This window comes from Caloenas nicobarica, chromosome 36 (assembly GCF_036013445.1).
Source record: "Caloenas nicobarica isolate bCalNic1 chromosome 36, bCalNic1.hap1, whole genome shotgun sequence".
In the NCBI taxonomy this organism is placed as follows: domain Eukaryota; kingdom Metazoa; phylum Chordata; class Aves; order Columbiformes; family Columbidae; genus Caloenas; species Caloenas nicobarica.
Genome location: NC_088280.1, coordinates 1,260,203 through 1,287,558, shown reverse-complemented (window position 1 = coordinate 1,287,558; position 27,356 = coordinate 1,260,203). Strand labels below are relative to the sequence as shown.

Genomic DNA, 27,356 nt, shown 5'->3' with positions numbered 1-27,356 from the left:
GGTTTACTTAGTGCCCCCCCAATTTGTGGACATTATTCGGTGCCTCCCCCCCCCCCCATTTATTTTGGGGGGGGCATTATATGGTGCCCCCCCCAATTTATTTTCGGGGGGGGTATTTGGTGCCCCCCCCCCAATTTATTGGGGAGATGATTTAGTGCCCCCCCTTAATTTCTTTTTGGGGGCATTACTTGGTGCCCCCCCACTTTATTTTGGGGGGGGGGGCGTTATTTTGGTGCCCCCCAATTTTATTTTTTGGGGGGGGTCTACCTGCTCACCCCCAATTTTTTTTTTTTGGGGGGGGGGGCTGTTCAACTTGGTGCCCCCCATTTCTTTTTGGGGGGGGTCTATTTGGTGCCCCCCCCCATTTATTTCTCAGGGAGTATCTACTTGACGCCCCCCCCCGCATTTACTTGGGGGGGTCCCACATTTATTTTTGGGGGGAGTTACTTGGTGCCCCATTTATTTTTTTTTTTAGGGGGGTGTCTACTTGGTGCCCCCCATTTATTTTTGGGGGGGTGTCATTCGGTGCCCCCCCCCAGTTTATTGCGGGGCTCCACTTCCTTTCCCTTTTATTTGGGGGGGGGGGGCATTTGGGCCCCCTAAATTTTTTGGGGGGGGTCTAGTATGTCCCCCCATTATTTATCGGGGGGGGGGGGGGGGTTCATTTGCTGTCCCCCATTTTTTTTTTGGGAGGGGGGGTTTATTTTGTGCCCCCCCCATTAATTGGGGGGGGGGAGCCATTTGATGCCCCCCCACACTTTTTTTTGGGGGGGGGGGGCCACCCCGCTCTGGGGTTTTCTCGGGGGGGTGTCCCAGGTGTTCCCCCCCCCACCCCATTTCGTGCCCCCCCCCCCCCCATGCAATTTCATGCTCCCCCCCAATTCGACGCAGATGAGACAGAAGCGGGGGGGAGGAGGATGCTGGGGGTGCCCCCCCCCATACCCACATTTTGGGGGGGGGTCTATAGGAAACACACCCCCCTTTTTTTTTTTTTGGGGGGGGGGGGGGCGCTCTCCAGTCAATGCCCCCCCTAAATTTAATGGGGGGGGGGGGGGGAGCTGCAGAATGCCCCCCCCAAATCACAAGTGCGCCCCCCCATATTGGGGACGCTCACCAAATAACCCCCCCCAATTTTTTTTTTTGGGGGGGGGGGTCTACAAGCAATACCCCCCCATATAAATTTGGGGGGGGAGGTGTCCCCACCCTCAGCCCCATTTTTTTGGGGGGGGGGGGCATTTTTTTTGGGGGGGGGGGGGGGGGGGGGGCAGCACCCCCAGCATCCTTCATCCTAAAAGTGTGGGGGGGGAACCATGCTGAGCAAGCTGGGGGGGCCACAAGCAGCACCCCAAGAATTTGGGGGGGGGGGGGGGTCGAGCAGGGAGGGGGGAGTTTTGCGGTGGGGGGGGGTGTCATTTTTTTTTTTGGGGGGGGGCGGGTAAAGAAAAGCGCCCACTTACAGGAACCAACTTCCAGTACCAGCGGGTGGGACACTGAGCGGAGGAGACACAGAAGAGGCGGATCAGAGGCGGGGGGGGGGGTCCCCAAAACCAAGGGGGGGGTCCCCAAGATTGGGGGGGGTCCCAAGATTGGGGGGGGGGGGTCCCCAAGATGGGGGGGGGGTCCCCAAGAGCGGAGAGTGAAGCAGAAAGATGAGGGGGGGGGGATAAAAGGTGAAGCAGCAGCAGATTGGGGTGGGGGGGGGGGGGGTCCCCAAATGATCCCCCTCCCATAATCATTAATGACGCCCTTGATTAATTAATGGCCCCCCCCAACAAATTAATGAGCCTCCCCCCCCCCCGCCCATCGGTGATGAACGCCGACCTTGTGCGCGCAGGCCGGGGGGGCGGCGGGGCCGTCGGGGGGGGGTCCCCCCTCGGTTTCGGTGCTTTCGTGCAATTTGCGGTTCACCTGCGGAGAAATGGGGGGGGGGGGGGGGGGGGGTCAGGAAGTTTGGGGGTGACCCCCCCCCCCCCAAAAAAAAAAAAAAAAAACAACAACACAACACCGCCCCCCCCCCCCGTTATTATTTCCTACCGTGTCCAACCAGCAAAGGATCTTCTGCTCCCAGGAGGGGGGGCCGGGGGGGGCGCCCGGGGGGGGGCCCAGCCCCCGAGTGGCCTCGGTGACAAAAGCCGCCATGAGGGAGTCGATGAGGGCCAGGTGGGCGCCCTGGGGGGTTTAGGGTTCAGGGGGGTTTGGGGGGACCCGGGGGGGTTTGGGGGTTCGGGGGGTTTGGGGGGACCCTGGGGGGTTTGGGGGTTCAGGGGTTTGGGGGGACCCGGGGGGGTTGGGGGTTCAGGGGGGTTTGGGGGGACCCTGGGGGGTTTGGGGGTTCAGGAGGGTTTGGGGGACCCGGGGGGGGTTTGGGGTTTTAGGGGGTTTGGGGGTTCAGGGGGGTTTGGGGGGACCCTGGGGAGTTTGGGGTTCAGGGGGGTTTGGGGGACCCGGGGGTGTTTGGGGGCTCAGGGGTTTGGGGGGTTTGGGGGGACCCTGGGGGGTTTGGGGGTTCAGGGGGTTTGGGGGTTCAGGGGGTTTGGGGGGACCCTGGGGAGTTTGGGGGTTCAGGGGGTTTGGGGGGACCTGGGGGGGTTTGGGGGTTCAGGGGGTTTGGGGGTTCAGGGGGGTTTGGGGGGACCCTGGGGGGTTTGGGGGTTCAGGGGTTTGGGGGTTCAGGGGGGTTTGGGGGACCCGGGGGGGTTGGGGGTTCAGGGGGCTTGGGGTTTCAGGGGGTTTGGGGGAACTTGGGGGGTTTGGGGGTTCCGGGGGTTTGGGGTTCAGGGAGAGCCCTGTGGGGTTTGGGGGTTCAGGGGGTGCCCTGGGGGGATTGGGGTTCAGGGAGTTTGGGGGCGCTCTGGGGGGTTTGGGGGGTTCAGGGGGGTTTGGGGGGACCCGGGGGGGTTTGGGGGTTCAGGGGGTTTGGGGGCGCTCTGGAGGGTTTGAGGGTTCAGGGGTTTGGGGGTTCAGGGGGTGCCCTGGGGGGATTTGGGGTTCGGGGGCACCCTGGGGGGATTTGGGGGTTCAGGGGTTTTGGAGGTTCAGGGAGTTTGGGGGGCGCTGGGGGCGTTTGGGGGTTCAGGGTGTTTGGGGGGACCCTGGGGGTGCTGCTTTGGGGGTTGGGTAATGGGGGGGACGTGGGGAACCCCCAAAATGGGGAGAATTGGGGGAAACCCAAGATCGAGCTGAAATGGGGGAGCCCCCCCAAGTGGGGGGACCCCAAAGGTTGGGGGAACCCCAAAATAAAACTGAAATAGGGGCACCCTGGGGGGGTTGGGGGGGGCCCTGGGGGGGGGTGGGGGATGAAGATGAAATGGGGGACACCCCAAAAGTGGGGGAGAAGGGCACCCCAAAATTGGGGAGAGTTGGGGGAGCCCCCAAATCAACAGAAATGGGCGGCACTCCAAAAGTGGAGGGACCCCAAAAGTGGGGACAGATGGGGGCCCCCCCCAAAACCCAGCTGGAATGGGGGGGCACCCCCCAAGAGGGGGGACTCCAAAATGGGTGGAGTTGGGGACCCCAAAAGTGGGAGAGGAGAGGGGGGACACCCCTAAATTAGGGGGGGTGGGGGACCCCAACCCTCCGCCCCACAAGCCAGGGCCCCCCCAAACCGGGCCCCCCCCAAACCGGGCCCCCAGTACAGGCGGGGTTAATGGGATCAGCCTGAGCCAATTAACGAGCCAATTAATGAGGCCTCAGTGCTAACGAGCTTAATGGGAGGGGTGGGAACCCTCCAGTGCTTCTCACTGACAACCCAGTGCTCCCAGTGCCCCCCAGTTCCCCCCCAGTATCTCCCAGAGCCTCCCCAGTATCTCCCAGTGCCTCCCAGTTCCCCCCCAGTATCTCCCAGAGCCTCCCCAGTATCTCCCAGTGCCTCCCAGTTCCCCCCAGTATCTCCCAGTGCCCCCCAGTATCTCCCAGAGCCTCCCCAGTATCTCCCAGTGCCCCCCAGTTCCCCCCCAGTATCTCCCAGTTCCCCCCCAGTATCTCCCAGAGCCTCCCCAGTATCTCCCAGTGCCCCCCAGTTCCCCCCAGTATCTCCCAGTGCCTCCCAGTTCCCCCCCAGTATCTCCCAGAGCCTCCCAGTTCCCCCCCAGTATCTCCCAGTTCCCCCCAGTATCTCCCAGAGCCTCCCAGTTCCCCCCCAGTATTTCCCAGTTCCCCCCAGTATCTCCCAGTTCCCCCCCAGTATCTCCCAATGCCTCCCCAGTATCTCCCCAGTATCTCCCAGTTCCTCCCCAGTACCTCCCAGTGCCTTCCAGTTCCCCCTACTCCCTCCCCAGCACCTCCCAGTGCCCCTAAGCCCCTCCCCAGTATCTCCCAGTTCCCCCCAGTGCCTCCAGTTCCCCCCAGCACCCCAGTTCCTCCCCAGTCCCTCCCATCCCCTCCCCACTCTCCAGTATCTCCCAGTCTCTCCCAGTCCATCCCAGTGCCCCTCCAGCCTCTCCCCAGCGCCTCATACTCCCTCCCCAGTATCTCCCAGTCTCTCCCAGTTCCCCCCAGTGCCTCATACTCCCTCCCCAGTACCTCCCAGTCCCTCCCAGTGCCCCCCAGCCTCTCCCCAGTGCCTCATACTCCCTCCCCAGTATCTCCCAGTCTCTCCCAGTTCCCCCCAGTGCCTCGTACTCCCTCCCCAGTATCTCCCAGTCTCTCCCAGTCCCTCCCAGTGCCCCCCTAGCCTCTCCCCAGCGCCTCATACTCCCTCCCCAGTCCCTCCCAGTGCCCCCCAGTTCCCCCCAGTGCCTCGTACTCCCTCCCCAGTATCTCCCAGTCTCTCCCAGTCCCTCCCAGTGCCCCCCCAGCCTCTCCCCAGCGCCTCATACTCCCTCCCCAGTATCTCCCAGTCTCTCCCAGTTCCCCCCAGTGCCTCATACTCCCTCCCCAGTACCTCCCAGTCTCTCCCAGTCCCTCCTAGTGCCCCTCCAGCCTCTCCCCAGCGCCTCATACTCCCTCCCCAGTCCATCCCAGTGCCCCCCAGTTCCCCCAGTGCCTCATACTCCCTCCCCAGTCCATCCCAGTTACCCCAGTGCCTCAGACTCCCTCCCCAGTACCTCCCAGTCTCTCCCAGTCCCTCCCAGTGCCCCCCAGCCTCTCCACAGCGCCTCATACTCCCTCCCCAGTCCATCCCAGTGCCCCCCAGTTCCCCCAGTGCCTCATACTCCCTCCCCAGTCCCTCCCAGTCCCTCCCAGTGCCCCTCCAGCCTCTCCCCAGTGCCTTGTACTCCCTCCCCAGTACATCCCAGTCTCTCCCAGTCCCTCCCAGTGACCCCCCAGCCTCTCCCCAGTGCCTCATACTCCCTCCCCAGTATCTCCCAGTCTCTCCCAGTTCCCCCCAGTGACCCTCCAGCCTCTCCCCAGTGCCTCATACTCCCTCCCCAGTCCCTCCCAGTGCCCCCCAGTTACCCCCAGTGCCTCAGACTCCCTCCCCAGTCCCTCCCAGTGCCTCCCAGCTTCTCCCCAGTGCCTCGTACTCCCTCCCCAGTCCCTCCCAGTCCCTCCCAGTGCCCCTCCAGCCTCTCCCCAGTGCCTTGTACTCCCTCCCCAGTACATCCCAGTCTCTCCCAGTCCCTCCCAGTGCCCCCCCAGCCTCTCCCCAGCGCCTCATACTCCCTCCCCAGTATCTCCCAGTCTCTCCCAGTTCCCCCCAGTGCCTCATACTCCCTCCCCAGTACCTCCCAGTCTCTCCCAGTCCCTCCTAGTGCCCCTCCAGCCTCTCCCCAGCGCCTCATACTCCCTCCCCAGTCCATCCCAGTGCCCCCCAGTTCCCCCAGTGCCTCATACTCCCTCCCCAGTCCATCCCAGTTACCCCAGTGCCTCAGACTCCCTCCCCAGTACCTCCCAGTCTCTCCCAGTCCCTCCCAGTGCCCCCCCAGCCTCTCCACAGCGCCTCATACTCCCTCCCCAGTCCATCCCAGTGCCCCCAGTTCCCCCAGTGCCTCATACTCCCTCCCCAGTCCCTCCCAGTCCCTCCCAGTGCCCCTCCAGCCTCTCCCCAGTGCCTTGTACTCCCTCCCCAGTACATCCCAGTCTCTCCCAGTCCCTCCCAGTGACCCCCCAGCCTCTCCCCAGTGCCTCATACTCCCTCCCCAGTATCTCCCAGTCTCTCCCAGTTCCCCCCAGTGACCCTCCAGCCTCTCCCCAGTGCCTCATACTCCCTCCCCAGTCCCTCCCAGTGCCCCCCAGTTACCCCCAGTGCCTCAGACTCCCTCCCCAGTCCCTCCCAGTGCCTCCCAGCTTCTCCCCAGTGCCTCGTACTCCCTCCCCAGTCCCTCCCAGTCCCTCCCAGTGGCCCTCCAGCCTCTCCCCAGTGCCTTGTACTCCCTCCCCAGTACATCCCAGTCTCTCCCAGTCCCTCCCAGTGCCCCCCCAGCCTCTCCCCAGCGCCTCATACTCCCTCCCCAGTATCTCCCAGTCTCTCCCAGTCCCTCCCAGTGCCCCCTCAGCCTCTCCCCAGTGCCTCATACTCCCTCCCCAGTATCTCCCAGTCTCTCCCAGTTCCCCCCAGTGCCTCAGACTCCCTCCCCAGTACCTCCCAGTCTCTCCCAGTCCCTCCTAGTGCCCCTCCAGCCTCTCCCCAGTGCCTCATACTCCCTCCCCAGTCCCTCCCAGTGCCCCCCAGTTACCCCCAGTGCCTCAGACTCCCTCCCCAGTCCATCCCAGTTCCCCCAGTGCCTCATACTCCCTCCCCAGTCCCTCCCAGTGCCTCCCAGCTTCTCCCCAGTGCCTCGTACTCCCTCCTCAGTATCTCCCAGTCTCTCCCAGTCCCTCCCAGTGCCCCCCAGCCTCTCCCCAGTGCCTCGTACTCCCTCCCCAGTATCTCCCAGTCTCTCCCAGTCCCTCCCAGTGCCCCCCCAGCCTCTCCCCAGCGCCTCATACTCCCTCCCCAGTCCATCCCAGTGCCCCCCAGTTCCCCCAGTGCCTCATACTCCCTCCCCAGTCCATCCCAGTTACCCCAGTGCCTCAGACTCCCTCCCCAGTACCTCCCAGTCTCTCCCAGTCCCTCCCAGTGCCCCCCCAGCCTCTCCCCAGTGCCTCACACTCCCTCCCCAGTCCCTCCCAGTGCCCCCCAGTGCCTCATACTCCCTCCCGGGTCCATCCCAGTATCCCCCCCCCCAGTGCCTCAGACTCCCTCCCCAGTATCTCCCCCCAGTCCCCCCCAGCGCGCACCAGTTTGATGGGGCGCTGCTGCAGGTCGGCGGGGCGCACGGGGGTGTCCTGGAAGGTGGGGGGCAGCCCGCGGTGCCCCAGCAGGGCCAGCAGGGCGGCGTTGTCGGCAGGCGCGGCCAGGGGCGTGGCCGGGGGCGTGGCCGGGCCCAGGGCGTGGCGCCAGGCGCGGCAGTAGATGTCTGACGTCAGCAGCAGGCGCGTCACCGGCGGCTTCAGGTGCTCCTGGTCGTACTGGTCCGTGTAGAACGGGTCGCGCAGCTCCTCGGGGACATTGCCTGGGGACACGGGGGGACATGGGGGACACCGGTGTGGGGACATTGCCGGGGGACATGGGGTCATGGGGGGACATTGCCGGGGGACACGGGGTCATGTGGGGACACTGGTGTGGGGACATTGCTGGGGGACACGGGGTCATGTGGGGACACTGGTGTGGGGACATTGCCAGGGGACACGGGGTCATGTGGGGACATTGCCTGGGGACATGGGGGGACACGGGGTCATGGGGGGACACGGGGTCATGGGGGGACACGGGGGGGGTCACCGGTGTGGGGACATTGCTGGGGCACATGGGGTCATGTGGGGACATTGCCGGGGGACATGGGGTCATGGGGGGACATTGCCGGGGGACACGGGGTCATATGGGGACACGGGGGGACACCGGTGTGGGGACATTGCTGGGGGACACGGGGTCATGGGGGGACATTGCCGGGGGACACGGGGGGACATGGGGTCATGGGGGGACATGGGGGGACAAGGGGTCATGGGGGGACATGGGGGGACAGCGGTGTGGGGACACTGCCGGGGACATGGGGTCATGTGAGGACATTGCCGGGGGACAAGGGGTCATGGGGGGACACGGGGGGACACGGGGTCATGGGAGGACACGGGGGGGTCACCAGTGTGGGGACATTGCCTGGGGACACGGGGGACACGGGGGACACCGGTGTGGGTACATTGCCTGGGGACACAGGGGACATGGGGTCATGTGGGGACACGGGGGGACACCGGTGTGGGGACATTGCCGGGGGACACGGGGTCATGTGGGGACATTGCCTGGGGACACGGGGGGTCATGGGGGGACACGGGGGGACACGGGGGGACACGGGGTCATGTGGGGACATGGGGGGGACACCAGTGTGGGGACATTGCCGGGGGACACGGGGTCATGTGGGGACATTGCCGGGGGACACGGGGACATGGGGGGACACCAGTGTGGGGACATTGCCGGGGGACATGGGGTCATGTGGGGACATTGGCAGGGGACACGGGGTCATGGGGGGACACGGGGGGACACGGGGTCATGGGGGGACATGGGGGGGACACCAGTGTGGGGACATTGCCGGGGGACACGGGGTCATGTGGGGACATTGCCTGGGGACACGGGGGGACATGGGGTCATGTGGGGACATTGCCGGGGGACACGGGGTCATGGGGGAACATGGGGGGACACGGGGTCATGTGGGGACATGGGGGGACACCGGTGTGGGGACATTGCCGGGGACATGGGGTCATGTGAGGACATTGCCTGGGGACACAGGGGGACATGGGGTCATGGGGGGACTTGGGGGGGACAAGGGGTCATGGGGGGACACAGGGGGACATGGGGTCATGGGGGGGACACGGGGTCATGTGGGGACACGGGGGGGTCACCGGCGTGGGGATATTGCCTGGGGACATGGGGTGATGGGGGGACACGGGGGGACACCGGTGTGGGGACATTGCCGGGGGACACGGGGTCATGTGGGGACACGGGGGGGACACCGGTGTGGGGATATTGCCTGGGGACACGGGGTCATGTGGGGACATTGCCGGGGGACACGGGGGACACGGGGTCATGGGGGGACATGGAGGGACACGGGGTCATGGGGGGACACGGGGGGACACCGGTGTGGGGACATTGCCTGGGGACACAAGTGGGGATACGGGGGTCACCAACAAGGGACACGGGGGGGTCACAATGTGGGGACATGGCGGGGGCACCAACAAGGGACATGGGGGTCAACAACATGGGGACACAGGGGGTCACTAATGTGGGGACACGGGGGGGTCACCATGTGGGGACATTGCCTGGGGACACATGTGGGGACACAGGGGTCACCAACAAGGGACACGGGGGGGTCACAATGTGGGGACATAGGGGGGTCACAAAGTGGGGAGATGGGGGGTCATGTGGGGACACGGGGGGACACCAATGTGGGGACATTGCCTGGGGACACATGTGGGGACACGGGCGTCATGTGGGGACACGGGGGTCACCATGTGGGGACAAGGGGGGAGTCACAATGTGGGGACAAGGTGGGGGGTCACAATGTGGGGACACAGGGGTGGCACCAATACAGGGACACGAAGGTGGCACCAACACAGGGGACATCCGGAGCTGCCAACACCCCCTGGGGACACCTGGATTTGTCACCAACCCAGGGGAACATCCAGACTTGTCACCACCCCCTGGAGACACTGCACTTGTCACCAAGCCGGGAGACACCTGGAGCTGCCACTACCCCCTGGTGGCACCTGAATTTGTCACCAACCCCAGGGGACACCCAGACTTGTCACCAACCCTGGGGACAGGGTGTGGCCTTGGGACCAGCCGTGGAGCCACCACGGGGCCACAGACCCATCTATGGAGCCACCACAGACCCACCATGAGGCTACGGACCCATCTATGGACCCACCACAGACCCACCATGAGGCTACGGACCCATCTATGGGCCCACCATGGGGCTACAGACCCATCTATGGAGCCACCACAGACCCACCATGAGGCTACAGACCCATCTATGGACCCACCACAGACCCACCATGAGGCTACAGACCCCTCTATGGACCCACCACAGATCCACCATGAGGCTACAGACCCATCTGTGGACGCACCATGGGGCTACAGACCCATCTATGGACCCACCACGGACCCACCATGGGGCTACAGACCCCTCTATGGACCCACCACAGACCCACCATGAGGCTACAGACCCATCTATGGACCCACCACAGACCCACCATGGGGCTACAGACCCCTCTATGGACCCACCACAGATCCACCATGAAGCTACAGACCCATCTATGGACCCACCACGGGGCCACGGACCCATCTATGGAGCCACCACGGGACCATGGACCCACAGCTACGTACCCACCACAGACCCCTTGTTGCCTTGGACCCATCCAGGAACCCACCACAGACACACAGACCCATCTATGGGCTCACCACAGATCCACCATGGGGCTACAGACCCATCTATGGACCCACCACAGACCCACCATGAGGCTACAGACCCATCTAGGGGCCCACCATGGGGCTATAGACCCATCTATGGACCCACCGTGGGGCCACGGACCTATCTATGGACCCACCATGGGGCTATGGACCCACGTATGGACCCACTATGGGACCTTGGACCCACCACGGACCCACCGTGGGGCTACAGACCCATATATGGACCCATGACGGACCCACCATGAGCTACGGACCCATCTATGGGCCCACCATGGGGCTACAGACCCATCTATGGACCCACCACAGATCCACCATGAGGCTACAGACCCATCTGTGGACGCACCATGGGGCTACAGACCCATCTATGGACCCACCACGGACCCACCATGGGGCTACAGACCCCTCTATGGACCCACCACAGACCCACCATGAGGCTACAGACCCATCTATGGGCCCACCATGGGGCTACAGACCCATCTATGGACCCACCACAGACCCACCATGAGGCTACGGACCCATCTATGGACCCACCACAGACCCACCATGAGGCTACGGACCCCTCTATGGGCCCAGCACAGACCCACCATGAGGCTACGGACCCATCTATGGAGCCACCACGGGGCCACGGACCCATCTATGGACCCACCATGGGGCTATGGACCCACGTATGGACTCACCATGGGACCTTGGACCCACCACGGACCCACCATGGGGCTACAGACCCATCTATGGACCCACCATGGACCCACCATGAGCTACGGACCCATCTATGGACCCACCATGGGGCTACAGACCCATCTATGGACCCACCACAGACCCACCGTGGGGCTACAGACAAATTGTTGCCTTGAAATCACTCATGGACCCACAACTACGTACCCAGCACAGCCCCATGGTGACGGCTACAGAGCCCTCATGGCCTTGGACCCATCCATGGGCCCACCCCAGCCCCACGGCCACCCCCACACCCACCATGGGGCCATGGACAAGTTGTGGCCTTGGAATCGCTCTCAGATCCACAGCTATGTACCCACCACAGCCCCACGGCCACAGCTACAGGTCCTTGAACCCACCCATGGACCCACAACCACAGATGTGACCCACAGCAACAGCCACAGACCCAGCATGGAACCATCGTTGTCCTGAACCCACCACAGACGCACGGACAAAGCCTTGAACCCACCCATGGGTCCACCAGAGACCCACGGCCACGACCCCTCATGACCTCCAACCCACCCCAGACCCACGGCCACGACCCCTCATGACCTCCAACCCCCCCAGACCCACCACTGACCCACGGCCACCACCACAGACTCACCATGGATGCCAAAGCCCCATGGCCAAGGGTCCACCAGGGACCCACCACAGACCCATAGCCATGGTCATAGGCCCCATGGGGACCTGTGGTAGCCACGCACCCACCACAGACCTACAGCCAAGACCATGGACCCATGGCCATGGAGACCCCACAGCCAAGGACCCATAGTCAAGGTCCCCCCGTGAACCAATGACCATGGACCCATCATGGAGACCCCTATGGCCACAGCCCCATCATGGACCCACAAAGTCCCACCATGACCTGAAGACCACGAATCCCACCACAGTCGCACAGCCATGGAGACCCCCAACAGTCAATGAACCAGCACGGACCCACCAACCCCACCATGACCTGGTGACCACAGATCCAACCACAGACCCACAGCCATGGACACCCCCAATGGCCAATGACCCACAGCCAAGGCCCAACCATGAGCTGAAGACCATGGATCCCACCAGGGACTCACGGCCAAAGTCCCCCATGAGCTGATGACCACGGACCCAACCTCATGGAGACCCCCATGACCACAGTCCCACCACAGATTCACAAAGTCGCACCATGACCTGAAAACCAGAGACCAACCACAGACCCACAGCCAAAGCCCAACCATGAACTGAAGACCACGGACCCAACCATGGAGATCCCCAAGAGTCACAGATCAACCACTGACCCATGGCCAAACCCCACCATGAGCTGATGACCACAGATCCCACCATGGACCCACAGCCATGGACACCCCCCAAGGGCCAATGAGCCAATGGACCCACAGCCAAAGCCCAACCATGAACTGAAGACCACGGACCCAACCATGGAGACCTCCAATGGTCAAAGATCAACCGCAGACCCACAGCCAAAGCCCACCATGAACCAAAGATCACAGATCCCACCATGGAGACCCCCAACAGCCACAGCCCCACCATGGACCCACAAAGTCCCACCATGACCTGAAAACCAGAGACCAACCACAGACCCACAGCCAAAGCCCACCATGAACCAAAGACCACAGATCCAACCATGGAGACCCCCAAGGCCACAGCCCCACCACAGATCCACAAAGTCCCACCAAGACCTGAAGACCATGGATCCCACCAGGGACCCACGGCCATGGAGACCCCCAAGGACCAACGAGCCAATGGACCCACAGCCAAAGCCCAACCATGAGCTGAAGACCACAGCCCCACCCATGGAGACCTCCAATGGTCAAAGATCAACCGCAGACCCACAGCCAAAGCCCACCATGAACCAAAGATCACAGATCCTACCATGGAGACCCCCAAGAGCCACAGCCCCACCATGGACCCACAAAGTCCCACCATGACCTGAAAACCAGAGACCAACCACAGACCCACAGCCAAAGCCCAACCATGAACTGAAGACCACGGACCCAACCATGGAGATCCCCAAGAGTCACAGATCAACCACTGACCCATGGCCAAACCCCACCATGAGCTGATGACCACAGATCCCACCATGGACCCACAGCCATGGACACCCCCCAAGGGCCAATGAGCCAATGGACCCACAGCCAAAGCCCAACCAAGAGCTGAAGACCACGGACCCAACCATGGAGACCTCCAATGGTCAAAGATCAACCGCAGACCCACAGCCAAAGCCCACCATGAACCAAAGACCACAGATCCAACCATGGAGACCCCCAAGGCCACAGCCCCACCACAGATCCACAAAGTCCCACCAAGACCTGAAGACCATGGATCCCACCAGGGACCCACGGCCATGGAGACCCCCAAGGACCAACGAGCCAATGGACCCACAGCCAAAGCCCAACCATGAGCTGAAGACCACAGCCCCACCCATGGAGACCTCCAATGGTCAAAGATCAACCGCAGACCCAGAGCCAAAGCCCACCATGAACCAAAGATCACAGATCCCACCATGGAGACCCCCAACAGCCACAGCCCCACCATGGACCCACAAAGTCCCACCATGACCTGAAAACCAGAGGCCAACCACAGACCCACAGCCAAAGTCCAACCATGAGCTGAAGACCACAGCCCCACCCATGGAGACCTCCAATGGTCAAAGATCAACCGCAGACCCACAGCCAAAGCCCACCATGAACCAAAGATCACAGATCCAACCATGGAGACCCCCAAGGCCACAGCCCCACCACAGATCCACAAAGTCCCACCAAGACCTGAAGACCACGGATCCCACCAGGGACCCACGGCCATGGAGACCCCCAAGGACCAACGAGCCAATGGACCCACAGCCAAAGCCCAACCATGAGCTGAAGACCACAGCCCCACCCATGGAGACCTCCAATGGTCAAAGATCAACCACAGACCCACAGCCAAAGCCCACCATGAACCAAAGATCACAGATCCAACCATGGAGACCCCCAAGAGGCACAGCCCCACCACAGATCCACAAAGTCCCACCAAGACCAAAGACCACGGATCCCACCAGGGACCCACGGCCATGGAGACCCCCAAGGGCCAACGAGCCAATGGACCCACAGCCAAAGCCCAACCATGAGCTGAAGCCCACGACCCAACCACGGACCCACGGCCAAACCCCACCACGACCTGGTGACCATGGACCCAACCACAGCCCTACGGCCACGGAGACCCCCCCACCATGGGCCCCACCGCAGCCACGTGACCACCAACCACGTCACCCACCATGACCCCCCCCGCCCCGCCACAGCCCCACGGGACGGCTGGGAGGGGCCCCCGGACGCCTGGGTCCCTCCGGAGGGGGTGGCGGCCCGTTCCGGGGGGGCAGGTGGGGCCGTGGGTGCGGGCGGGTGCTGGCGCCCAGCCCAGGGCCACGCCCAGCCCGGGGGCCCCGCCCGGCCACGCCCAGCGTGGGACCGGGAACGCGGCCCCGCCCGGGGAGAAACAACGGGCATTGGGTGCTGCTGCACCCAGCACCCATCCAGCACCCATGGGTGCACCCGCGGGCCCACCTGGCGCCCATGGACTCATCCTGCACCCACACAGCGCCCAGGGGTGCACCCAGCACCCATCCAGCACCCATGGGTGCACCTACGGGCACACCCAGCACCCACGGGCCCACCTGGCACCCATGGACTCATCCTGCACCCACACAGCGCCCAGGGGTGCACCCAGCACCCATGGGTGCACCCGCAGGCGCACCCAGCACCCGCGGGCCCGCCTGGCACCCATGGACTCATCCTGCGCCCACCCAGCACCCATGGGTGCACCCAGCACCCACCCAGCACCCACAGACACACCCAGCACCCACAGGCCCGCCTGGCACCCATGGACTCATCCTGCACCCATGCACCACCCATGGGTGCACCCAGCACCCACCCAGCACCCATGGGTGCACCCACGGGCCCACCTGGCACCCATGGACTCATCCTGCACCCACACAGCGCCCAGGGGTGCACCCAGCACCCACCCAGCACCCACAGACACATCCAGCACCCATGGGTGCACCCACGGACCCACCTGCCACCAACAGACCCATTGCACCCGCACAGCACCCGTGGGTGCACCCAGCACCCAGGGACCCACAGCACCCACAGCACTGACCCTGCACCCACAGACGCACAGCACCCATCCTGCACCCATGGCACCCACAGCACCCATCCTGCACCCACAGACCCACTGCACCCACACAGCACCCGTGGGTGCACCCAGCACACATGGACGCACAGCACCCATCCAGCACCCATGGACCCACCCTGCACTCCTCCTGCACCCACTGCACCCATAGCACCCCCAGACCCACCCGGCACCTCCACAGCACCCAGAACATCCATCTTGCACCTACGACACCCATGGGTGCACCCACAGACACACAGCACCCACCCAGCAGCCAAAACTGCAGCCCCCAGGACCCACAGCACCCATCCTGCACCCACAGACCCACAGCACCCATAGAACCCATCTTGCACCTACAGCACCCATGGGTGCACCCACAGATGCACAGCAACCACGCTGCACCCATCACACTCACAGAACCCACCCAGCACCCATAACACCCACCTTGCACCTACAGCACCCACGGGTGCACCCAGCACCCACACAGCACCCATCCTGCACCCATAGCACCCACGGGTGCACCCAGCACCCAGAGATGCACAGCACCCATCCTGCACCCATAGCGCCCATCTTGCACCTACAGCACCCATGGGTGCAGCCCCCGTCACCCACAGCACCCATGGACCCACAGCACCCACAGACACACAGCACCCATGGACCTACAGCACCCATGGGTGCAGCCCCCGTCACCCACAGCACCCATGGACCCACAGCACCCACAGACACACAGCACCCATGGACCCACAGCACCCATGGGTGCACCCAGCACCCAGAGATGCACAGCACCCATCCTGCACCCATAGCGCCCATCTTGCACCTACAGCACCCACGGGTGCACCCAGCACCCAGAGATGCACAGCACCCATCCTGCACCCATAGCGCCCATCTTGCACCTACAGCACCCATGGGTGCACCCCCCATCACCCACAGCACCTATGGACCCACAGCACCCACAGACGCACAGCACCCATCCTGCACCCATAGCACCTACAGCACCCATGGGTGCACCCCCCATCACCCCCATCACCCATAGACCCACAGCACCCATGGGTGCACCCAGCACCCATAGCCGCACAGCACCCATCCTGCACCCATAGCGCCCATCTTGCACCTGCAGCACCCATGGGTGCACCCCCCCATCACCCACAGCACCCATGGACCCACAGCACCCATGGGTGCACCCAGCACCCACAGACGCACAGCACCCATCCTGCACCCATAGCACCTACAGCACCCATGGGTGCACCCCCCACACCCCATGGCACCCACCCTGCACCCAGTGGGTGCCGGGTCCCCACAGGGGGGTGTAAACCAGCCCCGCCCCCCCACCGAACGCCTGGGTCCCTGACATGGGTGCTCCCCCTCCCCCGGACGCCTGGGTCCCTCCCCCCAGGATTGGGCCCCTCCCCGAGTCCAAAGGGCGCTGGGCTGGGGGGACTTTGACCGGGGCGGGGAACTGGGAGAACTGGGAGCTGCTGGGCTTAGACTGGGAAGCCGGAGGGGGGGCCACAGGGAAATCCCCCCAAATTGGGAGGGGGGGGGGGTAGGGGAGACACCCCAAATCAGGAGGGTGAAATATGGGGGGTCAGCCCAATACTGGGGGGGGACACACACTGGGGGGGTCCCTCTATGGGGGGGGGGGTCTAGGGGGGAACCCCTCTCCAGGATGGGGGGGGGGAATGGGGGGGGGGGGGGAAATAGAGGGGTCCCCAAGAGCCAAGGGGGACATATGGGGGATCCCCCTTCTGGGGGGGGCTCCATCTCCTGGGGGGGGCACAGGGGGTCCCCCCATCACCCCGGGGGGTGGGGGGGGGTCACACCCCTCCCCCCCCCCCCAACACCGCAGGAGGCGGCGCCGCAGGGGTTCCCGCCCTGTGACGTCACACCGCGACGTCACACCCACCCCCCCACCCCCACCCCCCCCTAGACTGCAACAAAAGCACCGAACGGGGCGGGGACCCCCCCACCCCGGTACCGGACACCCCTTGCGACCCCCCCGGGCACCAGGAACCCCCCGGTACCGGGACCCCCCCCAGTATAGAGCATCCCCCCCCTGTACCGTAAATCCCCGGTACTGGGACCCCCCCAGGACAGAGCATCCCCCCCCCGCACCGTAAATCCCCGGTACCGGGACCCCCCCCCAGTATAGAGCATCCCCCCCCTGTACCGTAAATCCCCGGTACCGAGCATCCCCCCCCTGTACCGTAAATCCCCGGTACCGGCTATATCCCCTCCTGCACCGCATCCCCGGTACCGGGACCCCCCCCAGTATAGAGCATCCCCCTCCGTACCGTAAATCCCCGGTACCGGGACCCCCGCCCCAGTACCGAGCATCCCCCCCCTGTACCGTAAATCCCCGGTACCGGGACCCCCGCCCCAGTACCGAGCATCCCCCCCCGTACCGTAAATCCCCGGTACCGGCTATATCCCCCTCCGTACCGTAAATCCCCGGTACCGGGACCCCCCCCCCCGGTACCGAGCATCCCCCCTGCACCGCAACCGCGGTACCGGGACCCCCCCAGGACAGAACATCCCCGGTACCGGGACCCCCCCCCCAGTATAGAGCATCCCCCCCCCCGTACCGTAAATCCCCGGTACCGGCTATATCCCCCCCTGCACCACATCCCCGGTACCGGGACCCCCCCCGGTACCGAGCATCCCCCCGCCCTGCACCGTGTCCCCCCGGTACCGAGACCCCCCCTCCACACCGTGACACCCCCCCGCTGCAGAACGACCCCCAGCACACCCCCCACGCCCGGCGCACCGTGTTCCCCGCCGGTACCGGCCACCCCCCCGGTGCCGGGCCTACCCGCGCCTCCGTAGCCGGTGGCGATGGCCCAGGCGAGGCTGGCGGCGCTCCGAGCCCGAGCCCCGTCGTACTGGTCGAGCGGGCGGATCTCGGGCACCAGGAAACCCCGGCGCATGGCCGCGGCGGCGGCGGGAGGAGCCGCCACCATCCCCGGGGCCGCGGCGGCCGCACCGGCGGGGCCCGGCCCGGCCCGGCCCGGTTCGGCTGCGTCCGGCTGCTTTCGGACACGTTCGGCTCCGCTTCGGGTGGGCTCGACGGGGCTTCGGGTGGAGTCGGAGCGGGTTCGGCTGGGCTCGGAGCGCGCTCGGGTGGGTTCGGAGGGGCGCTCGGGCGGGTTCGGGCGGGTTCGGGTGGGCTCGGGCGGGTTCGGGCGGGTTCGGGTGGGTTCGGGCGGGTTCGGGCGGGTTCGGGCGGGTTCGGAGCGGGCGCGGCCCCGGGCGGGAGCGTGGCGCGAGAGCCAGGTGCGGGGAGGGGAGGGGGGCGGGGCCGGGGCACGTGACCGCAGGTGCGCCCCGCCCACTCCTGCTCCCGCGGGAAAGGGGCGGGGCCTGGGCTCGGGGATGCTGGGGATACTGGGAGCACTGGGGATGCTGGGGACACTGGGGACACTGGGGATGCTGGGGATGCTGGGGGTGCTGGGGATTCTGGGGACACTGGGGGTGCTGGGGATACCGGGGGTGCTGGGGACACTGGGGACACTGGGGATGCTGGGGACACTGGGGATGCTGGGGATACTGGGAACACTGGGGATGCTGGGAACACTGGGGACACTGGGGATGCTGGGGATGCTGGGGGTGCTGGGGATGCTGGGGACACTGGGGATGCTGGGGATACTGGGAACACTGGGGATGCTGGGAACACTGGGGACACTGGGGACACTGGGGATACTGGGGATACTGGGGACACTGGGGATACTGGGGACACTGGGGATGCTGGGGATACTGGGAACACTGGGGATGCTGGGGACACTGGGGATGCTGGGGACAGATACTGGGGATGCTGGGGACACTGGGAACACTGAGGATGCTGGGGACAGATACTGGGAACACTGGGGATACTGCGGATGCTGGGGATGCTGGGGATACTGGGGACACTGGGGATACAGGGGACACTGGGGACACTGGGGATACTGGGGACACTGGGGATGCTGGGGATACAGGGGACACTGGGGACACTGGGGATACTGGGAACACTGGGGATACTGGGAACACTGGGGATACTGGGATGGAACACTGGGGATACTGGGGATACTGGGAAAACTGGGGATACCGGGAACAGATGCTGGGGGGGACTGGGAACACTGGCTATACTGGGAACACTGGGGATACTGGGGCGGATCACTGGGGATACTGGGGATACTGGGAACACTGGGAGGGACTGGGGATACGGGGAGGTACTGGGGGAGCAGAGCCCCTGGGAGCACTGGGGATACTGGGAACACTGGGGATACTGGGAACACTGGGGGAGCAGAGCCCCTGGGGAGGCACTGGGGGGACTGGGAGGGACTGGGGATACTGGGGGTGCTGGGGATACTGGACTGGGAGGGAACTGGGGATACTGGGGGTGCTGGGGATACTGGACTGGGAGGGACTGGGGATACTGGAGACACTGGGGGAGCAGAGCCCCTGTGGGGATACTGGGAGGGACTGGGAGGGACTGGGGGCCCTAAGTGGCACTGGAGTTACTGGGAATACTGGACGGACTGGCTGGGAACTGGGGATACTGGAAGCACTGGGAGAGCAGAGCCCCTGGGGAGGCACTGGGCGTACTGGGGATACTGGGAGGGTGCAGCCTCTGCGGGGCCGCTGGAGATGCTGGGAGGACTGGGGAGGGACGTGGGGCTCGAAGGGGAACTGGGGACACTGGGGACACTGGGGACACTGGGGACACTGGGCGGACTGGGCGGGGTGTAGCGCAAAGGGGCACTGGGGATACTGGGGGAACTGGGAGGACGGGCTGATACCGGGGGCATCTCCCCACGTCCCAGTGTCCCCTGTGCCCCGTGTCCCCATGTCCCCATCCCCTGTGTCCCCCATGTCCCGTGTCCCCATGTCCCCCCATGTCTGTGTCCCCCGTGTCCCCCGGGTCCCCATGTCCCCATCCCCTGTGTCCCCATGTCCCGTGTCCCCATGTCCCCCCATGTCCGTGTCCCCCGTGTCCCCCGGGTCCCCATGTCCCCATCCCCTGTGTCCCCCATGTCCCGTGTCCCCATGTCCCCCCATGTCCGCGTCCCCCGTGTCCCCTGTGTCCCCATGTCCCCATCCCCTGTGTCCCCATGTCCCGTGTCCCCATGTCCCCCCATGTCCATGTCCCCTGTGTCCCCTGTGTCCCCATGTCCCCATCCCCTGTGTCAATGTCCCTCCATCTCCATGTCCCCCCATGTCCCCCGTGTCCCCCATGTCCCCATGTCCCCATCCCCTGTTTCCTCATCCCCCATGTCCCCATGTCCCTGTGTCCCCATGTCCCCATGTCCCCATCCCCTGTTTCCTTATCCCCCATGTTCCCCCATGTCCCCATGTCGCCGTGTCCCTGTGTCCCCATCCCATGTTTCCATGTCCCCCCATCTCCATGTCCCCCCATGTCCATGTCCCCTGTGTCCCCCGTGTCCATGTCCCCCGTGTCCCCATGTCCCCATCCCCTGTTTCCTTATCCCCCATGTCCCCCCATGTCCATGTCCCCTGTGTCCCCCGTGTCCATGTCCCCCGTGTCCCCATGTCCCCATCCCCTGTTTCCTTATTCCCCATGTCCCCCCATGTCCATGTCCCCTGTGTCCCCCGTGTCCATGTCCCCCGTGTCCCCATGTCCCCATCCCCTGTTTCCTTATCCCCCATGTCCCCCCATGTCCATGTCCCCTGTGTCCCCCGTGTCCATGTCCCCCGTGTCCCCATGTCCCCATCCCCTGTTTCCTTATTCCCCATGTCCCCCCATGTCCATGTCCCCTGTGTCCCCCGTGTCCATGTCCCCCGTGTCCCCATGTCCCCATCCCCTGTTTCCTTTTCCCCCATGTCCCCCCATGTCCGTGTCCCCCGTGTCCCCGTGTCCCCATGTCCCCATCCCCTGTTTCCTTTTCCCCCATGTCCCCCCATGTCCGTGTCCCCCGTGTCCCCGTGTCCCCATGTCCCCATCCCCTGTTTCCTTATCCCCCATGTCCCCATGTCACCGTGTCCCCGTGTCCCCATCCCCTGTTTCCATGTCCCCCCATCTCCATGTCCCCCCATGTCCATGTCCCCCGTGTCCCCCGTGTCCCCATCCCCTGTTTCCTTTTCCCCCATGTCCCCCCGTGTCCGTGTCCCCCGTGTCCCCGTGTCCCCGCTCAGCCCCCTCGGGCCCCTCCCCATGTCCTATTTTCCACCAGTGGCCATGGCAACGCGGGGACCGACACGGGACACGGCGGGGACATGGAGGGGACACAGGAGGGACAGGGATGGGGACATGGAGGGGACATGAGGAGGGACATGGGGACATGGAGGGACATGGGGACACAGGGGATGGGGACATGGGGACACAGGAGATGGGGACGTGGGGACACAGGGGATGGGGACATGGGGACACACGGATGGGGACATGGGGACACAGGGGATGGGGACATGGAGGGACATGGGGACACAGGGGATGGGGACGTGGGGACACAGGGGATGGGGACGTGGGGACACAAGGGATGGGGACATGGGGACACACGGATGGGGACATGGGGACACAGGGGATGGGGACGTGGGGACATGGAGGGACATGGGGACACAGGGGATGGGGACACAGGAGGGGACGTGGGGACGCAGGAGTGACACCGTGGGGACAAGGAGGGGACACACGGGTGGGAGGGACAGGGCACGGGGTGGGGGGGTCACGGGGAGGGGACACAAGGCCATGGGAGGGGACAGCACAGTGTCCCTGTCCCCGAGCAGGTGACACCCTGGGGACCTCCCTGACACCCAAGGGCCCCTCTCCCCCCTGCCAGGGGACCCAGGCGTCCGGGACACCCTTGGGGGGGGGGAGGGGCGAGGGGGTGGCCCCTCCCCCCCTCCCCCGTCCCAGTTCAGCCGGTTCAACTGGTTGAACTGGGAGAAGGGAGGCGGGGGGGGGGGGGGGCGGGGCCCCGGACGCCTGGGTCCCACGGGCGCTGTGGGGGAGGGGCAGCCCCGGACGCCTGGGTCCCCTCCCCTCCCCCCCCCCCCCGTTAATCCCCGGCACCGGCTGGAGCCGCCGGGGGCCCCTTAAGAGGCTTAAAGGGGCCGGGGAGGGGGGGGGGGGGCACCCAAATACCTCCCGCACCCACCCACCCCAATATGGGCACCCCGACCCCCCCAGCACCCACCTCCTGACCCCCCCAGCACCCACCCCCCATCTCCTGACACCCCCCAATTGCACCCCCCTGGGAGCCAACCCCCATGGGCGCCCTGATCCCCCCCCCAGGCACCCTGAGCCCCTCGCACCCCCCCCCAGGGCACCCACCCACCCCCCCATGGGCACCCTGACCCCCCCAGCACCCACCTCCTGACCCCCCCCTTGCACCCACCCCCCCATGGGCACCCTGACCCCCCCCCAGCACCCACTCCCCATCTCCTGACACCCCCCATTTGCACCCCCCGGCACCCACTGTCCTATGAGCACCCTGACCCCCCCCGGGGACCCCGACCCCTCTTACACCCCCCCGCACCCACCTCCTGACCCCCCCCCCTTGCGCCCACCCCCCCTATGAGCACCCCGACCCCCCCCCGAGCACCCTGACCCCCCTGGACACCCCCACACCCCCTTCCAGCCCCCCAGGGCACCCACCCCCCTATGAGCACCCTGACCCCCCCCAGCACCCACCTCCTGACCCCCCCCTTGCACCCACCCCCCTATGAGCACCCTGACCCCCCAGCACCCACCTCCTGACCCCCCCCTTGCACCCACCCCCCTATGAGCACCCTGACCCCCCCCAGCACCCACCTCCTGACCCCCCCCTTGCACCCACCCCCCTATGAGCACCCTGACCCCCCAGCACCCACCCCCCCATGAGCACCCTGACCCCCCCCAAGCACCCTGACCCCCCTGGACACCCCCACACTGGGCCTGGGGGGGGGTCAGGGTGGGTGTGCAAGGTGGGGGGGGTGGGCACAAGGGTGCATGTGCAAGGGGGTGTGCGTGTGCACGGGTGTGCGTGCAAGGGAGTGCACGCGTGTGGACACGTGTGCAGGGGACCTTTGCTTGTGCAAATGGTGCTCACACGTGTGCGGGGGGGGGCGTCTGCATGTGCTACGTGCACATCTGGGCGTGCAAGGGCTGGGGGGAGGGGGGGGCGTGCAACCGTGAGGGGCACGCGCGTGTGCAAGGGAGTCGTGCATGCGCAAAGGGTGCTCAGCTGCGTGCAAGGGGAGCTCACGCGTGTGCGGGAGCGCGAATGCAAGGGGCACGTGCGTGTGCAAGGGGGCGCTGTGTCTGCAAATGCTGCGCGGGCGTGTGCAAGGGATCATCGCGTGTGCAAAGGCTGCCTGTGCGTGTGCAAGGGTGCAGCCTCGAGGGGCGGCCGCGCGTGCAAAAGGTGCTCACGCATGTGCGAGGTTTTGCAATAGGGTGGGTGCGTGTGCAAGGGAGGGAGTCTGTGTGTGGCGCGTGTGCATCCAGGCGTGCAAGGGAACCGCTTGTTTCAGGGTGCATCTGCGAGGGGTGCACGCGTGTGCAAGGGAACGTTGCACGTGCAAAGGGTGTGCAAGGTGTGTGCGTGCAAGGGTGCAACTGCAAGGGGTGCGTGTGGGGGGGGGGTATCACATGTGCAAAGCGTGCTCGTGTGTGTGCAAGGGGTTGCAATTGGGAGTGTGCGTGTGCAGGGGGGGGGCGTCGGCGTGTGGCGCGTGTGCACCCAGACGTGCAAGAGGGGTGTGCGTCTGCAAGGGTGCGTCTGCAAGGGGTGCACGTGTGTGCACGCATGTGCAAGGGACCTTTGCATGTGCAAACGGTGCTGGTGCGTGTGCAAGGGAGCTGTGGGTGTGTGAAGTTGCTCGCACGTGTGCAAGGCGTGCAAGGGTTGTGTGCATGTGCAGGGGTGCATCTGCGAGGGGCGCGTGTGTGTAGACACGTGTGCAAGGGAGATTTGTGCGTGCAAAGTGCACTTGCAAGCGTGCAAGGGATGTTCACACCTGTGCAGGAGCGCGACTGCAAGGGGCACGTGCGTGCGCACGTGTGCGCAAGGGCATTCTGTGTCTGCAAATGTTGCACGCGCGTGTGCAAGAGTTGTGCAAGGGGTCTTCACGCATGTGCAAGGGGGGCATCTGTGAGGGGTGTTCGCGTGTGCCAGGGAACGTTGCATGTGCGAAGGGTGTGCAAGGTGTGAGTGTGTGTGCAAGGGTTACTGCGTGTGCAAAAGGTGCTCACGCGTGTGCAAGGGGGTGCAATTGGGTGGGCACGCGTGCAGGGGGAGTGTCTGCCTGTGGCACGTGTGCATCCAGGTGTATAAGGAGCGCACGCGTGTGCGAGGGAGCCTCTGGTGTGCGAAGGTTGCTCGCACTTGTGCAAGGGTGCGAGAGCTCTGTGCATGTGCAAGGGTGCATCTGCAAGGGGTGCATGTGTGGACACGTGTGCAAAGGAGCCTTGTGTGTGCAAATGGCACTTGCGTGTGTGCAAGGGCTGTTCACACCTGTGCGGGAGAGAGACTGCAAGGGGCACACGCGCGAGGACGTGTGTGCAGGGGGTTCTGTGTCTGCAAACGGTGCCCACACGTGTGCAAGGGGTGTGCGAGGGGTGTTCATGCACGCGGAGGGTGCAGCTGGGCGGGATGCACACGTGTGCAAGGGACCTTTGTGTGTGCAACGCGTCCTCACGCGTGTGCAAGGGACTTGTGCATGTGCAAGGGACGTGTGCAAGAGGTGAATGCAGGTGGGTCCAACCCCAGAGCACCTCTGGTCCCAGGTGCCCAGCGCTCAGCAGATCCCACCCCAGGTCCCACCCAGGTCACCCCTGAGGTCCTGCACCCATCCCAGGTCCCACCCAGGTCCCAAACCCACCCCAGGTCCCATCCCAGGTCCTGCACCCACCCCAGGTCCTGCACCCACCCCAGGTCCCACCCAGGTCCCAAACCTACCCCAGGTCCCACCCCAGGTCCCACTCCAGGTCCTGCACCCATCCCAGGTCCCAAACCCACCCCAGGTCCCACCCAGGTTCCACCTGAGGTCCTGCACCCATCCCAGGTCCCAAACCCACCCCAGGTCCCATCCAGGTCCCAAACCCACCCCAGGTCCCACCCAGGTCACCCCTGAGGTCCTGCACCCACCCCAGGTCCCAAACCCACCCCAGATCCCACCCAGGTCCCACCCCAGGTCCTGCACCCATCCCAGGTCGCAACCCCACCCCAGGTCCCACCCCAGGTCCCACCCCAGGTCCTGCACCCACCCCAGGTCCCACCCAGGTCCCAAACCCACCCCAGGTCCCACCCCAGGTCCTGCACCCATCCCAGGTCCCAAACCCACCCCAGGTCCCGCCCAGGTCACCCCTGAGGTCCTGCACCCATCCCAGGTCCCAGCCCCACCCCAGGTCCCACCCAGGTCCCAAACCCACCCCAGGTCCCACCCAGGTCCTGCACCCATCCCAGGTCCCAACCCCTCAGCAGGTCCCACCCAGATGCCACCCAGGTCCCAAACCCTCACCAGATGCCACCCCAGGTCCTACAGCCATCCCAGGTCCTACATCCACCCCAGGTCCCACCCGAGGTGCCACCAAGGGCCACCCCCTCCCAGCCTCCTCCCTCCCCCCATGTGAGGGACCCAGGCGTCCGGGCATGGCCCTGCCCCCACCCCGCGGGTGTTCCTGGTTCTGCGGCTCTGGGACTGTCACCCATGGGTGGCACTGAGGATACTGCAGTGGTGACACTGGGGACTGTCACTGTCACCCATGGGTGGCACTGGGGATACTGCAGTGGTGACACTGGGGACTGTCACTGTCACCCATGGGTGGCACTGGGGACACGGTGCTGGTGACAGTGGGGACTGTCACTGTCACCCAGGGGTGCGGGGGGGTGACACCCAGGACATGACGCTGTCATCTGGGACACGGCACTGTCACCCATGGATGCTCAGGGTGACACTGGGGACTGTCACCCATGGGTGCTGGGATGTGGTGCTGTTACCTGGGGACATGATACGGTCACCCGTGGCTGGCGCTGGCACCCATGGGTGCTGGGGTGACACCCAGGGACTGTCACTGGCACCCATGGGTGCTGGCAGTGCCACCAAGGACCTGGTATCGTCACCCATGGGTGCTGGGGGTGGCAGCGGGGACATGGTACTGCCACCTGGGACATGACACTGCCACCCATGGGTGCTCCATGCTGTGACCCATGGGTGCCACCTCTCCAACCCAGGGCCACCCGCGTCTTCCCCGGACGCCTGGGTCCCTTCCCCAGGGCTGTCCCCAAGTGTCCCCTCCCCCGAGAGCACCCACTGGTGACACCGATTTATTGAGGGCACTTGGGAACCGGAGGCACAGCCCGGACGCCGGGCTCCCCTCCAGATGTGGGGTCCCCTCCAGATGTGGGATCCCCACCTGGACACGAGGACACCGCCCAGCCAGATGTTTGGGACCCGATCCAGATGAGCCGCCAGCATCCAGATGTTCGATGCACTGGCACGGGTGCGGTATAACCATCCAGATGTTGAGGCTCAGGTCGGGGTGGGTCGATATCCAGATGTTGAGATCCCAATCCAGATGTTGTCGCCCTCGTGCAGAGAACAGTGTTCACACCCGTATGTGAGTTCTCCAGCCAGATGTTGGTACCCACCTGCACCCGGCCTTGGGTCCAGCATCCAGATGTTCACACACACACTCTCTCTCTGTCCTCCCTCCAGATGTTTCAGGTCCATGTCCAGCTGTTTGGGCCCCTCCCCCAAGAGCTGGGCTCCCCACCCAGATGTTGATTCCCACCAACAGCCCCAACCAGATGTTCAAGTCCCCCCGCATGTTACTCACGCACCCAATGACCAAATCCCCCTGCCAGATGTGTGTGCCTCCCCCAACCACTTACCCCCACCCAGATGTTAGGACCCCACCCAGATATTGGGGCCCACCCAGATGTTAGGACCCCATCCAGATGTTGGGACCCACCCAGATGTTTGGACCGTGCCCAGATGTTGGGAAACCATCAAGACGTTGGGAACCCATCCAGATGTTAGGGCCCCACCCAGATATTGGGCCCCACCCAGATGTTGGGACGTCACCCAGATGTTGGGACCCCATCCAGATGTTGGGAAACCATCCAGTAGTTAGGACCCCATCCCCACAATGCGACCCAACCCAGATGTTGAGCTCCTTCCCCCTGACTTATAGACCCGAACCCAGGCACCGGGATCT

At 65.0% G+C, this 27,356-nt stretch overlaps 1 protein-coding gene across 1 annotated transcript in view; it reads left to right on the top strand.

The window, feature by feature from the left end:
- Window positions 1-27,356, top strand: part of XAB2 (XPA binding protein 2) — a 202,005-nt gene that overhangs the window by 41,452 nt on the left and 133,197 nt on the right. The window lies entirely within an intron of this gene.